This window comes from Notamacropus eugenii, chromosome 1, assembly GCF_028372415.1.
Source record: "Notamacropus eugenii isolate mMacEug1 chromosome 1, mMacEug1.pri_v2, whole genome shotgun sequence".
In the NCBI taxonomy this organism is placed as follows: Eukaryota; Metazoa; Chordata; class Mammalia; order Diprotodontia; family Macropodidae; genus Notamacropus; species Notamacropus eugenii.
In genome coordinates, this window is record NC_092872.1 from 456,205,348 (window position 1) to 456,222,422 (window position 17,075).

The window sequence follows — 17,075 nt, forward strand, 5'->3', positions numbered from 1 at the left end:
TTTCAATTACATGTAAAAATAGTTTTCAACATTTTTTTAAATGAGATTTTGAGGCCCAAATTTTTCTCCCTCTTTCCCTCCCTTCCTCTTCCTCAAGATGTCAAGCAATCTGATATGGGTCATATATGTGCAATCATATTAAACATGTTTCCACTTTCGAGATGTTGTGAAAGAAGAAACAGAACAAAAGGGAAAAGCCATGAAAAAACTACACAAAAAAGTGAAAATAGTATACTTCAGTCTGCATTCAGACTCCATAGTTCTTTCTCTGGATGTAGGCAGCATTTTCCATCATTAGTTCTTTGGAATTATCTTAGATCATTGCATTGTTGAGAAGAGCTAAGTCTATGGTAGTTGATCATCACACAATGTTGCTGTTACTGAGTACAATGTTGTCCTGGTTCTGCTCACTCAGGAAGGCTTTCAAAGACATTTTCCAAGTTGGGTTTGCAAATGACACAACTAAAAGGCCTCTGTAATAAATATAGTTCTACTGTGTTGGTTTTCGCTGGTTTTAAAGTACTTGACAGGATAAAGCACAGTCTTAAAAGATGCCTTCAAGTAGTCTTTCCCACATATATGTGGATCATGACAGATATCACCATAGAAATAGTATTCAAAGGTCCCCTGAATATCAATATTAGTCAAGGTATAAAAAATAAAGACAGACACTTTTAAAATATTTTCCACAATCATTGATTATTTCAGTCAATCAACAAATATTTATTAAACATGTGCCAAACATGTGCTATACTCAAAAAAATGAAAAGAACCTTACTTTCAACAGCCTGCATTGAGGCCAAATAAAAGAGAAATTTCTTATTTATGATGAGCTTCCGCAGTTGATATTGTTTTCTTCATGCTATCACACAGATTGGTTTTAGTCTTCTCAGTGGGACCCACGGTCATTTGAAAGAAATTTGCCTAGCTATCTCCACTGGAGAAAGAAAATGAAAGAAAGACTAATATTGTCCAGATTACAATGCGAAAGCCATTTTCTCTGTTTATCTACCTACCTACCTACCTACCTTCCTATCTGTCTGTCTATCTATCTATCTATCTATCTATCTATCTATCTATCTATCTATCTATCTATCTATCTATCTATCATCTCTCTCTCTCTATCTATCTATCTATCTATCTATCTATCTATCTATCTATCTATCTATCTATCTGTGTGTCTGTCTGTCTGTCTATCCATTCTTCTTCCTTCCTTCCTTCCTTCTTTCTTTCCTTCCTTTCTTCCTTCTTTCCTTCTTTCCTTCCTTCCTTCTTTTCTTTCTCTCTCTATATGTCTAATTAACTCACTAATTATCTATCTGGAATTAGAAATGAAGAGTAGAAGACTGAGCTCCATCATATTTGAGAAATTATGCAGGTCTTTCATTGATTCCAAGCTGCTTGATGCTGCAAAAATCTACCTTTTTTTTTTTTAAACTCACACTATGAAACAAACAAGTCATGTAACAACACAATCTCAAGAGTCAAAAATTCAGAATTGCAGATAAAAGCAAAGCACAAGGAAAATATAAACATGTTAGTGTCATAGATTTAGAACTAGAAGGGATCTTAGAAGTCATCCTGTCCAATTTCTTCATTTTACAAATAAAGAAACTGAGGCCCAGAGAGATAAAATGAAATGTCCAAAGTGACACAAATAGTTAAGCAAGAGAACTGAGATTTGAGTTCTGGGTTTTCTTTAAAGCCAGCATTCTTTCCACTACATTATGCTTCCCCTCTGTTCTCTGTTACTAATCAACCATAACTTGAACATCAGAGGTGGAAATAAAATACATCACTAAGAATGTGTGTGACCAGAAAAGGAATTCATCTAGTGATGTAATGAGAATAAAGGGTAGCAGATGGAGAGCCTACTCTCCCAAGGGAATCTACAAAATGTCAAAAGAACCAGAGGAGATTCTCTAGCATTTGGAGTTGAGTTACTATCAAGGACCAAAGAGATGACATGGATGAGTATCCCAGAGCACATTCATACCAACCAAATAAAAAATAATCAACATAAAGCATTATTGACTGATTTCTTGGGGACCATAATGGACATATTCCCCTTCACTGACAGTGACCTATCAACCACTACTCTTTAGGTCTAGTCTCTTAACCAGTTCAGAATCTATCCAATCTATTCTATATCCTTCTATTTTGTCTTCCAGGTTGTCATGAGATATTATCATTATTCAAAAATTTCTCTCATCTACAAGTCTGTTTAACTCTGTCAAAAAGGAATAACTGGTATGGCCTTTGATTGATGAAGCCATGCTGGCTTTTAGTGATCACTGTTTCCCTTTCTAAATGCTAACAAATCATCCCTTCAAAAATGCATTTTTGGAACTTTGCCAGGAACTGAAGCCAAACTCACCAACCTTTACTTTAAAGAATCTGTCCTCTAACTTTTTGTAACAAACAGAGCCACTGTTGACTCTGTTCTTTTTTTATAGCACTTCTTTCCTTCTTTATGATGGATGTTCAGCCATCACATCCAAAGAAGTCTGGATAGAAGGTTAGCTTTGTACTTTCTGTATACAAAGACAAACTGTTAATTGAATGAAATGAGACTAGAAGGGGCATTTTGGTTCTACTTCAGAGAACACACTATTTTAAAGAGTTTAAGCATTATAATAGTGTATATGCAAATCATTCTGCTAAGTACAAATGAGTCTTCGATAACCACTAAGCAGATCTAGCAGAACCAGTGATTGGGATCACTCTTAGCTTTTAAAGTAATTTTATGCTCTTATGTATTTTCATCTCCTTTTTAATTCAGACTTTTCTCTTCTTACATTGTCTGAATTAGGGAGGGTTTGTAAGATTTTCTGAGTTCAGATTTGACTTTAGATGCTTACTAGCTGTATGATGCTGGGCAAGTCACTTAATCCTGTTTTCCTCAATTTCTTTTTCTGTTAAATGAGCTGGAGAAGGAAATGACAAACCATTCCAATACTTCTGCCAACAAAACTCGAAATGAGGTCACAAAGAATCTGAGACAATTGAAAAACTACTGAACAACAACTGTCAGAGATTTTTTTCCCTGCTGGTTTTGCCCACTTCCCTTCTTTATTTCTCCAAATCTGTATTTCTCCCAGTCTTCTCACAAGTAATACTACCTCTGCAAAAGAAGCAGTCATGAAGGAGGTCTTGGACCCAGGGGGTATTGGATCTTGAGATTGGGAGTGGTCTACAGGTTAGGGGATAGCAGACTGGAAATTGGCAATTGCTTGGGTCCTGGAATGAGAGAATGGAAAGATTACCAACCTCAACCACTGGCCATTCCCAGAATCTCCAGAAAGAGTCCAGTGTATCCCAGAATTTTTAATGATAAGGAAATTAAGAAGAGAATACATTGCTGATTGGAATCTCTTCTGAGCATCATATTCTCCATATGTTGGCCTGTGGTCTTTACTGAGAAGGCAGCACAGGGAACATTTGGGGGCTCTGGTGATATTTCAAATACCTGGCAAGTTGTAGTATTTATATAGCCCCTTCCTACACACACAAATGGCAAACTAAGCTATCACCACACTGAACAAGAGTCCTTCCAGGCACCATTCACAAGCACATGAGGGTCTTTATTAGAGTTATGCATATATTTTAACTGTTTTGGGGAAAACACTGTTGCTAAATACTCTATAATACAAAAAGAGAGGAACTAAGAGAAGGATAACAAAAGAAAAGACATTTTTAAAAAACCCAATAATGACAAAATATTTGACAAATATTCCATTTATGGCCTCCCCTACTCTTTCCAGGATAGATTAGATAGAACCCTCCTGAGAATTCAACTGGAATGATTTTTGTGGTACATTGGAAGAAGCATTCATTGACTGTGGTATAAGATGATCTGGGTTCAAATTTCACTTCTGATGCTTATTAATATGAATATAGTTTTAGTTTCTTCCTCTGAAAACTATATTCATATGAAAAAATATTCTAAATTGCTATTGATTAGAGAGATGCAAATCAAAACAACTCTGAAAAAAACCACATCACACTTATCAGATTGGCTAACATGACAAAACAGGAAAATGATAAATGTTGGAGAAGATGTGGGAGAGTTGGAACACTAATTCATTATTGATGAGTTCATCCAACCATTCTGGAGAGCAATTTGGAACTATGGTCAAAGGGCATATTGACCCAGCAAGATTGCTTCTAGGTCTGTATACCAAAAAGATCATAAAAATAGGAAAAGGACCCACATGTACAAAAATATTTATAGTAACTCTTTTTGTGGTGGCCAAGAACTGGAAATTGAGAGGATGCCCATCAATTGGGGAATGGCTGAACAAGTTGTGGTATATAAATGTAATGTAATTACATTTTTCTGTGCTAGAAGAAATGATGAACAGGTGGACTTCAGAAAATCCTGGAAAGACTTACATGAACTGATATTGAGTGCAGTGAGCAGAACAAAGAGAACTTTGTTCACAGAAACAGTCACGGTGTGCAATGGCTAGTTTTGATAGACTTCTCATCAATGCAAGCACCTAAAACAATTCCAAAGGACTCATGATGGAAATGCCATCCACATCCAGAGAAAGAACCATGCAGTCAGAATGTAGAGCAAAGCAGACTATTTTCTTTTTTTGATTTATTTTTTTCTTTCTCATGGTTTCTCCCATTTGTTATAATTCTTCTATGCAACATAATTAAAGTGAAAATGTATTTAATAGTAGAGCTCATATAGCATTGCATGCCATCTTGGGGAGGAAAGGGGGAAGGAGGGGAGAAAATTTAAAACTTACAGAAGGGAATGTTGGAAACTAAAAATAAGTGAACTGAAAACTGCAAAAAAATAATATTTTCTTGCTCTATATGGATGATTCTCTTTGGAGAAAGAGAATTGTTCCTCCTCCCAATTGCCTTTCTTCCTCTGAATTTAGAATTGAATTTAGAAATGGATTTAGAATTGAAAGGTGCCTTAGAGGTGGTTGAGTCCAAATCTCTCATTTTACAGTTGAAGAAACTGAGGCCTAGAGAGGTTAAGTTACATAGCTAATAGGTATCTAAGGCAAGATTCAAACCCACGTATCAATAGGTATCTAAGACAAGATTCAAACCCAAGTATCCATAACTGCAAATCCAGTGCTATGTCCAAGATAGTTTCCCTTGGATATCTTCCCCTACAACCTGAAGAGAGCTTCTGACTTGCTCATTCTCTTTTTGGGGGGCTTTGTCCCACATTGGAAATGTCATTGCTAGTTTCCACTTAGTCATCCAATTGCCCTTATTAATAATTTTCTTTTAGTCTAGAGCTATGGTTAACAGCACATCTTGGTGAGGCAGTGTTGTGTTGGAACCTGCTGAGCCAGAGAGGCAGAATCTATTTTCCCCACCTGAAAATAGTCTAAATAGTTTAAAGGATGCTAAAGTACCTAAATATTACACAATAGACTTAAAGACTCTGAAAAAGCTGTTATGATCTACCTGCTAAATAAATATGTTTTTTAGAAATGATCTAAAGCTTTATTTATAGGAGGGACCCAAATGACTTGGAAGGAACCTACTTAAGAAGCTGTTAGCTCTCAAAGCTGTTGCCGAGTTTAGCAAAATACTTTATAGTTCTTTGATTTAATAATGTTGTGAGAAAAGGCAGTCTGACAGTGCACATCTCAAGGCAGAATGTGTGGACAGTCTCCCTCCTCCCAGAAGATCAGGCTATGGATTCTGCTGAAGTTTTCATTCAATCTAAAAGATGTTAATTATATAAATACCATTACCCAGACCTGGTCTGGTTATTAGACTTTTGTGTGTACTGGGGACTGGGACTGAATGGGAGAAGAAAAGGATACAGAAGTCTTGGTCCCTGCTCTCAGAGAGCCTACAATCTAATTGGAAAGCCAAGATGTACGTACAATATCATATGAGAGGCAACATGGTATGACAGGAAGAATCTAGGATTTGGAATCAAATTTCTTGAATGCAAATCTCAGATTCCCTACTTATTTCCTGTGTAACTTGCAACAAGTCAGTTTCTATGCTTACCTTTTGGTTTCCTTATCTGTAAATTCAAGGAATTGAAGTGGGTGCTCTCCGAGGTCCTTTCCAGTTCCAAAGCCTATGATACATGAAGCAATTAGAGAACAACGAAAAGCAGTATAAAATCAAATGCCAACACATGCAGACATCAGTGCAAGATAGATGGGGGAAGGTAGAGGGGGCAGAGAACTATATGGGCCAAGTGATTTTGGAAGGCTCTGAGAAAAAGTGAAATTTGAAGTAGATCTTGAAGGATGGCTGGTAGTAGAGAGGGAGTGTCAACAAAACTGGGAAGATTGTAATGAAAATGGCTCATTCACAGGATGATCAGTACAACAGCCTGGATAGAGCAGAGATTTATTAGGGAGGTAAAGGAGAAAGGCTGAATAGATAGGGTAGGACCAGATTGTGGAGGACCTTAAATGCCAGGCTAAAGATTAATTTCTTAAAATTTACATAAATATGTGATTTATGTGCCCATTTCTGATTGACTGATGGAGGTGGGGTGCCATAGACTCATAGGTTTCAAGCTGCAGAAAATTGTAGGGTTATCCCTTCCACAATGCAGTGGTTAGGGGCACCATGCCCCCATGATCTAGAAAATCCACATGAAATTCTTCGACCTTCCCTTTATACCAGAGAAGAAGTCTGAATTATTATGGTGTTAAAAGATAAAAAATGTTGATATTATACAATGCTGTACATATATTTTATGCATTTCTAAAATTTTTTTTCTGTGTTATCGGCTTCTACTGAGCTTCCTGTGTCATCTGTGACTTCTGCAAAACTCCTCCAAAATTCCCATTAATTTCTTATGCTGACCTGTGCTATATTGAAACTGTGATGGGGAAAGTCATGATTACTTTGTAGAAGGGATTACTGTATAGATTGAGAGTTGAAAAGGACTTCAGAGGTCATCTAGTTCACTGTTTCCCTCTCTTTTTAATACCAAAGAGGAAATTGAAAGAAATGACTTTCCCAAGATCACATAAATAGTAACTGGTAGAAGAAAATTTAAACCCAGTTTCTCTGACTCCAAATAGATTTTTTTCACTGCATAGTATACAGTCTGACATTGTTTTAGCTGACTAGATCTAGGGAAGAGAAGCTGGAAGTGAGGTAGTAGCTTTTAAGTCAAGATACTTCATTGGAATGCCAAAGAATAACCCAAAGAGAAGAGCTTCAGTTATTCTCTATGTTTCCTTTTGAAGAACAATGGATTCTGTGGCTATTAGCTTGGTGGACTGGTTCTCCTTATTGTCCTTCCCGGTAGCCCTCTTTTATTATTATTTTTTTGATGCATAGTAGATAGAATGGCAATTTTTGGTACAAATTTGCCAACTCTTGTTCTTTGTGGTGGCCACTAAGCAAAGGTTTCACCCTTGGGAGGGTGTTAGAAGAATGAAGAAACTTCCACACTGGATGTGTGAGTCTGAGTTGGGCTTCCCTACATTCACCTATTGTAAAGCATTTCAATATATTTTATGCTTATATTTCATAGCATTTTAATTTATATATATATATATGTATATATATATATATATATATATATATATATATATCCTTTTTTTTACAAAAAACATCTCCCCCTTTCCAACTCAAGAGTCCAAGGTATGAGGAATATCTCTGATCTAGTCTTGTCGTAAATGCTTTACCTATTATGTCTGCTTCCAAAAACTTTAAAGTATGCAAACATTTATAAGGGGGGGCTATTATATTCAATAATACCATATTCACCTATTCCATATTTGTAGAATTAAATTTAAATTGAGTGTGCATTGAGTAACTGAAAGAGTGTTAATTACTCTTGGAGTCATAAGTTCCATACTTGATGAATCCCAACTAACTTTTAAGAATGGGTGATTCTCAGGCAAGTCACTTAGTTAAATATCTTTCTAAACTTCAGTATCCTTATCAGTAAAATGGGGAAATAATATCTATTGAGTATATGAGGTCATTGTGAGGAAACTCCTTGGAAACCCTAAAGCACTTGGTAAATGTATCATTCTTTTCATTAGTCTTATGAAACACCATAGCAGAGAAAAACCTTGTAGAGTCTTACATCAGTTTACTATCTGAAAAGTGAGGTAGAGTTCTGGGATACAGTTTAGAGAGGAAAGAGAAACAAGAAGCAGAAGTTGAAAGGAGTAGATATTAGAACCAAGGAGAGCAGAGAAAGGCATGGGTAGGTCAGGGAAGGTTTAGGTTGACTTTAAAGGTGACCCCGAGGTATCTAGAAGCAGTTAGGTGGAGCAAAGTGCCAAGAGCAAAGGGCTTAGAATCATTGACCCTTCTTTGAACCTCAGTTTCAGAGGGAGGCTGATGACTTTGTGTAGCTCTGCCTCACTTCAATTCAGGGGCAAGTCAAGACACCCCCCTGCTGTTGTTATTGGTACCCTCTGAGAATGAAGACCAACACCAACTACTTCGTGGGAATAATAAGAGCACCTTATTAAGAGCAGGACTGTTGTATGGAATCAAGTGACATCACACACATGCAGCACTTTATAAACCTAAACATGCTCTTAAAAAATTAGCTTTTGTTATTGTTGTCAATCTTCCCTTGACCCTTGTACTCTGGTTGACTCTATTGGCTCTAACTGCTGCATGAATGGTGTATTCCTGAGCCTAGATGGAGTAGGAAACCATGTCCACATCTACAGAATCAATGTTGGGGAGGTAGAGAGAGAAAGAAAGAGAGAGAAGAGAAGAGAAGAGAAGAGAAGAGAAGAGAAGAGAAGAGAAGAGAAGGGAAGGGAAGGGAAGGGAAGGGAAGGGAAGGGAAGGGAAGGGAAGGGAAGGGAAGGGAAGGGAAGGGAAGGGAAGGGAAGGGAAGGGAAGGGAAGAGAAGAGAAGAGAAGAGAAGAGAAGAGAAGAGAAGAGAAGAGAAGAGAAGAGAAGAAAAGACAAGACGAGAGAAGAGAAGACAAGAGAAGAAAGGAAGAAGAGGAGGAGGAAAAGAGAGAGAAGAAAAGAAAGGAGAAAGGGGAGATGGGCGAGAGAAAGAGGGAGGGAGGGAGAGGGAGAAGGAGAGGGAGAAGGAGGGAAAGAGAGAAAAGGGAAGAAAGGAAGAGAAAAAGCAAGAGAAAAGGAGATGCATGAGGTTGTTTTCTTTTAGTAAAATTACCTGTGAAGGTACAAATATGGAAATAATGTAGTTAAGCAACAATAGGAGCTGAGGATAAGAGGGAGTTGAAATGTCCTCCCTGGGGAGCTTTGAGTGTTGGATGACTTGCCATAGGTGTTGAATCTGAGGAGAATTGTCTAAGACATCATGTAGTTTAATTAAGCAAAACTTAGCCTGTGTGTACACGCACAACTGGTTTGATTGAATTCAGTAAAACACACACACACACACACACACACACACACACACACACATTAGTTTAACTCAGAAAAGGAGCTGCTGTTTTTGTTTATTGGTTTATTTGTTTTACAAGAAACCAAATAATTGGCTTACCTGAGTTATTCCTGCTTCAGCTGGCTGCTTAGCTGGTGTAGACCCAACCTTCACCTTTTGCTATACAATCTTTAGTGTTAGAACTAGAAAAAGACATTAAAGATCTTCTTATCCAATCCCTCCATTTTACTGAGGAGTTAACTGAGGTCCACAGGGACTTATCTAAGTTCTGTGCTAAGTTAATGGCAGGGTGAGAACCGGAATCCTGGACCTTCTCCATTATTTGACCGTAGCTCTTCTGAGAATGTGATAGGACTTGGTCAGTTTCCCATCAGTTATATTAGACATAGATTATTTTAGACTTGGGAAGCTACTTTATTTTCTTTTTGTATTCTATAGCACCCCTGCGCATAGTAGGCACATTTGTAAAATTGAAGGACCTGAGTATTTCAGAGGAGTCCCTGCTTTGATACTAGTTGTGTGGCCATTGACAAATCACTGAATCTCTCCAAGTTTCAACTTCTTTTTCTATAAAATAGATGAATTAATTTGTTCACTATTGACCTTGCTGGTCTTTGTGATGAAATAATTTGAGAACCTTAAAGTCCTACAGAAATGTATTATTAGTGTGTATCTTTTTTAAAGTTTCCATTAAATCCAGGCTTCATTTTTGCATTTTTCTTGAGAATCTGCAGAGACATAGTTGTGCTAATCTGTAAGCTCTCAGTGACCCAGCTATCATCTCTGCTGTATTTCATTTTTGTTAAGCATCCAAAATTGATGGGAAAAAAGAATGCTTGTTTTTCACATCATTTTAGTTGCAGAGAAGGGTCTAAAACTTACCTCCTCAACTTGACCTTGTGAATTCAGATACTATTTCTCCCTCTCATGGTCAGCTGGGTACCCATCAGCTATCAGGTGATTCCATGCCTCAATACTGCCTTGCTTTTTTAGGCCTTCTTTCCATTTTTCCTACAGTTTGAAACTACCCCCCCTCAAAAACAATTTGTCCCAGTCCTCTACATCTCTCAGTCCCTTTTCCCAATTCCCTTGACAGCCGGAATCTAAGGATCTTGCTTTTCTCTTTTATTAGATGTTGTGTTTTATAAATATCTATGCTGTAGGCAGTCCATACCACTTAGCCCATTGGGAGGTGTGTGTGTGTGTGTATGTGTGTGTGTGTGTGTGTGTGTGTGTGTGTGTGTGTGTGTGTGTGTGTGTGTGTGTAACATCAGTAGCTAGGTTGATCAGACCTGGGATCCAAGCTAGTAACATTCAAAATGGGGATTGCTAACTTGGGAAACTATTCATCCTAACGGACAAATTCAGAGACACAGAAATCCCATCCCTTTAATTGAATTTGCTATAAATGCAGCAGACAGGCTCCCAGGCCTGCTTGGAATCTCCGGGAAGACCTAGAGAACCCACGTATGATTTCCGGTCATATTTTGGGCTGGAGAGAATGAAATCACACACTACCAGATTAGGAAAGATGAAAAACATTTTTTTTGTTGTTGCAATGTGTTCCCTACTTATTCTTCTATTGTCGTTTTACTTTATTGCTGGTGATTTCTACTTTTGACTTGCTAATGGGAATGTATTTTTTCTCTGTATTGCCATTACCTCTTCCTGATACTTTCCAGGTCACTAATTTTTCTGCTTAGAGTTCATTCTGTTTAGACCGATATGCTGTCTCTTTTAATGAGGTTATTTCTGGGTTATTAGCCTTCCTGTTATATGATACCTTATGTGAAGGGCCTAATTGATGTAAATCAAACATAGCTTGCGGAGGAAAATCAAAGAAGCCTTCCAGATATTTGGTGGGTCTCTGTGTATATCTGGATTTCTGTATTTAAACCGACTTTTTAGACAAGAGGTTCCATGTTCCATTTAATAACACAGATCTATCCTTTTGTAGTCATAAAGGAGCAGATTCAAAGAGGTGGAAATTGAAGGAGTGCATTGGCATTTGGGTTTGCTGAATAAGCTTTAGACAGAAATTAGACTGAAAACTATTTAGTAGGAGGGGTCTAATTTGTACAGTTCAATAACCTCACCAGCTTCTTTTTATGAAGGCATCTCACAGACGCTGTTAAGCGTTAGGTTAATTTTTACAGATATTTTCTGGCTGTACTTAATAAATGAGGATTTAAATTGCAGGAAGAGGAAGGCTTTCCTTGCTGACTCTCATCAGGCAGCATCTCTGTCCTTCTGCTGGAGAGTGATTCTTGTGGTGATTTCCATAGTCAGAGGGGTCCTGTCTCTGTTAAAAAGAGGCTGCTGCCTCCTTGCTTTGCTAGGCTCCTGGACCAGAGCCTGGATCACTGGAGATTCTGCCAACAAGGAAGGTGATTTTCCTTTCTAGAGAAAGAAAAAAACATACAGAATGCTCTTTCTCCTGAAGATCTTGTTCAGTCATAGACTCCTTGGCCTTTAGACAGGAATAGCTCCTCTCTAAGAAAAGTAAGATTAGGACAGAGGTGCCAAGGGGAGGTATACAGGAGAATGTTTCATTCAGAAGGATTTCAGAAACCTCACTTTGTAGGACTTGAGTAGGAAGAAGAACTTGGGTTACCAGTGAATTGGCATGAACTAAAAGGCTATGTGCCTTTAGGAAAACTAAATTGGGATTACCACTTCACCTCCCAGGTCACTCCACACATTGGTTCCAGTATCCTGCTCCAGTGAAGTCACCCCACAAGAGTGTTGAGGCTACCAAGTGGTGTATCTATGATACTTTTCTTTCTTTCTTTCTTTTTCCTTTCATTTTCATTCTTTTCTCTTCCTTTCCCTTTTGGTCTCCTCTTCTCATCTGTTTTCATCTCTTCTCTCTTCCCTTTGCATTCCCCTTCCCTCCCTTTGCTTCCCCTTTTCTTTCTTTCCTTCCTCCCTTCTTTCCTTCCCTCCTTCCTTCCTTTCTTCCCTCCCTCCCTCCCTTCCTTCCTTCTTTCCTATCTTTCTTTTCTTTTCTTTCTTACTTTTTCCTTCTTTCCTTTTTTTTTTAGGGGGAGGGGGCAAACTGGATCTCTCTCTGTTTTTGTTTTTGTTTTTTTTTGCCCAGGCTCCATCTGTGACGTAGGCAAGTTTGCCTTTCTTAAGGCAAACTAGTGGACCTGTACTCCTAATGGGTTTCATATTGATATGAGACTATATGGACATCCAATTAGCTTTTTAACCCTATTGCAGCTCAAAACTTCTAAGATCAAATGATGTACCAGCCTCAACTTCCATTAGTAGGTATTATAGGCATATGTCACCATGCTCAGCTGGGATATTTTCCTGATACTATTTCTGGGCAGCATTTAACCTCCAAGGGAGAGTAGGTTTGGAGAGGACCTACAATGTCACTAAAACAATAGTCAAAGCCAGAACAGTAACTCAGAATCCTTTCACCAGAAGCAATAATAGCTAGGAAGAGGGTGGGGCAGGGCAGAGGACAATGCAACAGGGCCCAAGTGTATGACAGTCACACAGAAAACAGACCATGTGTACGGTCACATAAAGATAGAGTGACTTTCTTTCCCCAGAAGGTCCAATTCCTGTGTCCTCATGGAGGAGGTAGAGGGAGAGGGTAGGCATCACAACAATAATATTCTGAGGTGGTGTTCTGGACCTGGTTCATAAGAGAGACATAAGACACAGAGCATCCCAATGGCAATCTCTAAATCACTGTAGGAAAGAAGCTTCCGTCTCCCATGTCAAAGCCCTGGGGAAAAGATCTGATTTTCCTACTCTAATTACAGATCTGGTAAAAGCACCAGCTTTGTGTCTTAGACTTATCTACTTACCCAGACAAGGAAGGCTAGTTCTCATCATAACTTTGAAATCTATGGACTTTATGTTGGGCTTCCCAGCCTCCCTAATGTGAGCTGTGCCTTTTCTTTTGCTTTGCTAATTTTCTGTTCCAAGTTCCCCAAAATGCTGTGGTTTTATGCTCTAGAGTCACCCCACCCTTCAGGTACCAATCAAAAGTTCCTAGTGAAATTGTTTTTACATGTAACTAGGAAAAAATGAAATACTAAGTAATAAGTAAATAAAATCCTAAATAAATATACATAGCATTGACTATGGGGGCTGTGGAAAGAAATGTTATTGTTAGGGGAGAAGGGAGCTGGGGGCAAGAGAGGAAGACAGTAGGAAACATAACAGCAGGCTGAGGCAGTATGGCTTAGTATATGTAGAATTCCTTCCTAGCTATACAACCCAGGATAAGTCCCTTAGCTTCTTTCTATCCCACTTTCTTACTCAGTTCAAATGAAAGGACTTGTTATAAGAATCTTTTAAAAATGAATTCAAAGACTCTTGTACCTTTAAATCTACGATCCAGTGAGAGAAAGAAAAGGGTGGTACCTAGAGGGAGGAGCAGTGCAGAGAAGAGTCTTCCAGGTAACTCTCTCATATTCAATAAGCTCTCATTAGCATCTTCTTTCCAATCCTATCAACGTGGTTCTAATCCATTTCTTTGTGACCTGGTTCAAATCTTAAATGACTTAGCTACAATAAGTATTTAGTAAGGGTTTACTCTCCGCCTACTGCTGAACTAGAGTATATTGAGTGGGGGAAGGGTATAGGAGAAAAAACGATGGAAACACAAGGACCCCTGCCCCAATTTAGAGCCTAACTGGGTAAATGCTACAGAAGGCTATAGAAAAAGAGACTGGCCAAGAGCTGGAGAAGTAGGAAACAGTTTCATGAGGGCTAGAAGAGCAGGGGGATACTAAGCTAAGGAAAACTAGAGTGTGCTTTGAGGAATGAGGGGGAAAGCAGATGTGCAGAGGTAGAAATAAGAATGTGTGTAGGATGGATAGTGAGTATACTGGCCTCACTTTGAGGAGAGTGTATATGCTGATGAGTAGTAGGAGGTAGGCTTTGTTTTTTAAATCATGTAAAACATTTCCTTATTATTCATTTTGTTCAAGAACACTCTAATAAAAGAAAAAGAATGAAAGTACAAAAGTGAAAAATAATATGTTTCAGTCTATATTCAAACAGTATCGTTCGTTTTCTGGAGGCAGATACTATGCTTCATCATGCATCCTTTGGGATTGTCTTGTATCATTGTACTGCTAAGAATAACTAAGTCATTCACATTCCTTCATTGTACAACGTTGCTGCCACTGTGTACAATGTTCTCTGGTTCTGCTCACTTCACTTTACATCAGTTCACTTAAATCTTTCCAGGTTTTAAAAAACTCATCCTGCTTGTCATTTCTTATGGTACAATAATATTCCATCGCAATCATATACCATACCTTGCTTAGCTATTCCCCCAATTGATGGGCATCCTTTGAATGAAGTAGGTATTTTTTAAAAATAAATTTTATTTATGTCTTTCTTTTTTGTATCATCTTCAGTTCCCAGTGTATCCTAATCCATCTCCCTCCCAGAGATCCATTTCTTATGACAAATATGATGTTATCCACAGACCTGCTTCTGAGAGACTACAGAACTGAAAAGTGCCTGAACATCCTGTACTGACCTGGCACATGTCAGGGAGTAGCTTTTTTCCATGTTCTTCATGGTCAGAGCTGTGGAGACCTTCAAAATGACTGGACTGGACAATGGTAAGGTGTTTTTTTTTGCATCATTGAATTATAAAGACCAGTCAACCAATAAACATGCATTAAACACCCACTACCTGCCAGACCTTATATTAAGCACTAAGGTGATACAAAGAGAGGCCAAAGGCAGTCCCTCTTCTCAAAGAGCTCACAGACTAATAGGGGAAACAGCATGGAAACAACTATGCACAAATAAGGTATATGCAGGATAAATTGGAAATAATCAAGAGTGAGGGCATTAGAATTAAGGAAGATTCAGAAATGCTTCCTTGAGAAGCAGGGATTTTAGCTGGGACTCAAGGAAAGTCAGGGAATCACTCATAGCCATGACACCGTGTTGGAAAAGGAATCTTATTTGTGGACAGTCAGAAGGCCATGTCCCTGTAAACTGAAAAGTACATGTTGAGGAGTAAGGTATAAGAAGACTGGGAAGGTAGGAGGGATGTACATTGTGCAGGACTTCAAATGCCAAACACAGCATTTTATATTTGCTCTTGGACACAATAGGAAGCATTTCTTGAATGGGGAAGGGACAGTGACATTATCAGATCTGAATTTTAGGAAAATCAATTTAGTGGCTGAATGGAATGGTAAATGGATTGAAGTGGGGAGAGACTTGAGGCAGCCAGACTCACCATCAGACTGTGGAATGGTGAGGCCTGAAATAAAGGGGCAGAAATGTCAGAACAGAGAAAGGGGGCTTTTCAAGAGATGTTGCAGAAGTGGCAGGCCTTGGCAACAGCCTGGATGTGGGTGGTGAAAGCCAATGAGGAGTCCAGGATGACTCCTACTTTGTGAACCAGAGAAACCAGGAGAATGGTGTTGCCCCTACAGTAATAGCAAAGGTAGAAGAGGGGGGAGGATTTGGGAGGAAAAGATAATGAGTACTATTTTGTACTTATTTATCTCTATTGAATATCCAGTGCAAGATATCAGACCTGGAACTGTGACCCCTGGGGATCGGAGAGTCTAGGAAGTCTGGCCAATTGTTAGAGCCAGACCAATAGGAAGAGAAGTGGTCAAGGAATGCCAGCTGATGATGCTGGCTTTGGACATGAATTTTGTGACCCCAGCAGAGAAGCCTTACTAGAGTTAAATTGCAAGTTTAATTATGGCACCTGCTCCATCTAGACCAAGGTGGTGTCAGGAGCCCCCAGGGTGTTTGGGGAAATGAGTGTATGTTTGTTCTTACTCTACCTTTGCCATTTCCCTTTGTAAAAGCTACTCTGATATTCAGTGGTTAAATGAAACTTGGGTACTAGTCCCTGGGCTACTCCAGTGGGAACAAGCCAGTCACTAGGAGCTTGAGATGATGATTCACCAAACCCCTCCGGGTGCTGACGAGCCCTGTAGGGATAAAATGGGACAGGCGTGACCCAGAGAGAATGGGGCCAGAGTCAGCCAAGTTACGCTCAGAACAGAAAGAGCTAGAAATATAGCAAAGCTGCCAATAATGCCTGGTGTGATGTGCACCATCTTATCCTAGGTCCTGAGTTCTGCAGAGAAGCAGCAGGAGGTGCCTTCTCTCATAAAGGATGTGACTTTACAGATAACATGCAAGGTCTCAGTGAGGGCCCAGATGAGGGTCTTAAATGAGGCTGGAAAGTTGTGGAGGCAGCATGGAAGAAAGCACTGGGGAGAGTCAAAAGACAGAGATTTGTCATTTCTTACCTGTGTGATCTTGAACAAGTCACAGCTTCTCTGGGCCTCTGTTTCTTCATCTATAAAATCAGAGAGTTGGTCTAGGTCAGGAGTTTTTTTTCTTTTTTTCTTTTTTTTGGTGAGGCAATCGGGGTTAAGCGACTTACCTAGGGTCACACAGTCAGTAAGTATCAGGTGTCTGAGGCCACATTTGAACTCAGGTCTTCCTAATTCCAGAGCTGATACTGTATCTACTGCGTGTCACTTAGTGCCTGTAGGTCAGGGGCCATTAATCTTTTTTTGTATGTTCTAGATACCTCTGGACAGTCTAGTGAGGCCTATGCACCTCTTCTCAGAATAATGCATAGAATAAAATACATAGGATTACAAAGGAAATCAAATATAATGAAATATAGTTATCTATTTATACATATATATATACACATATATACTTATATATATGTGTATTTTAAAGTTCA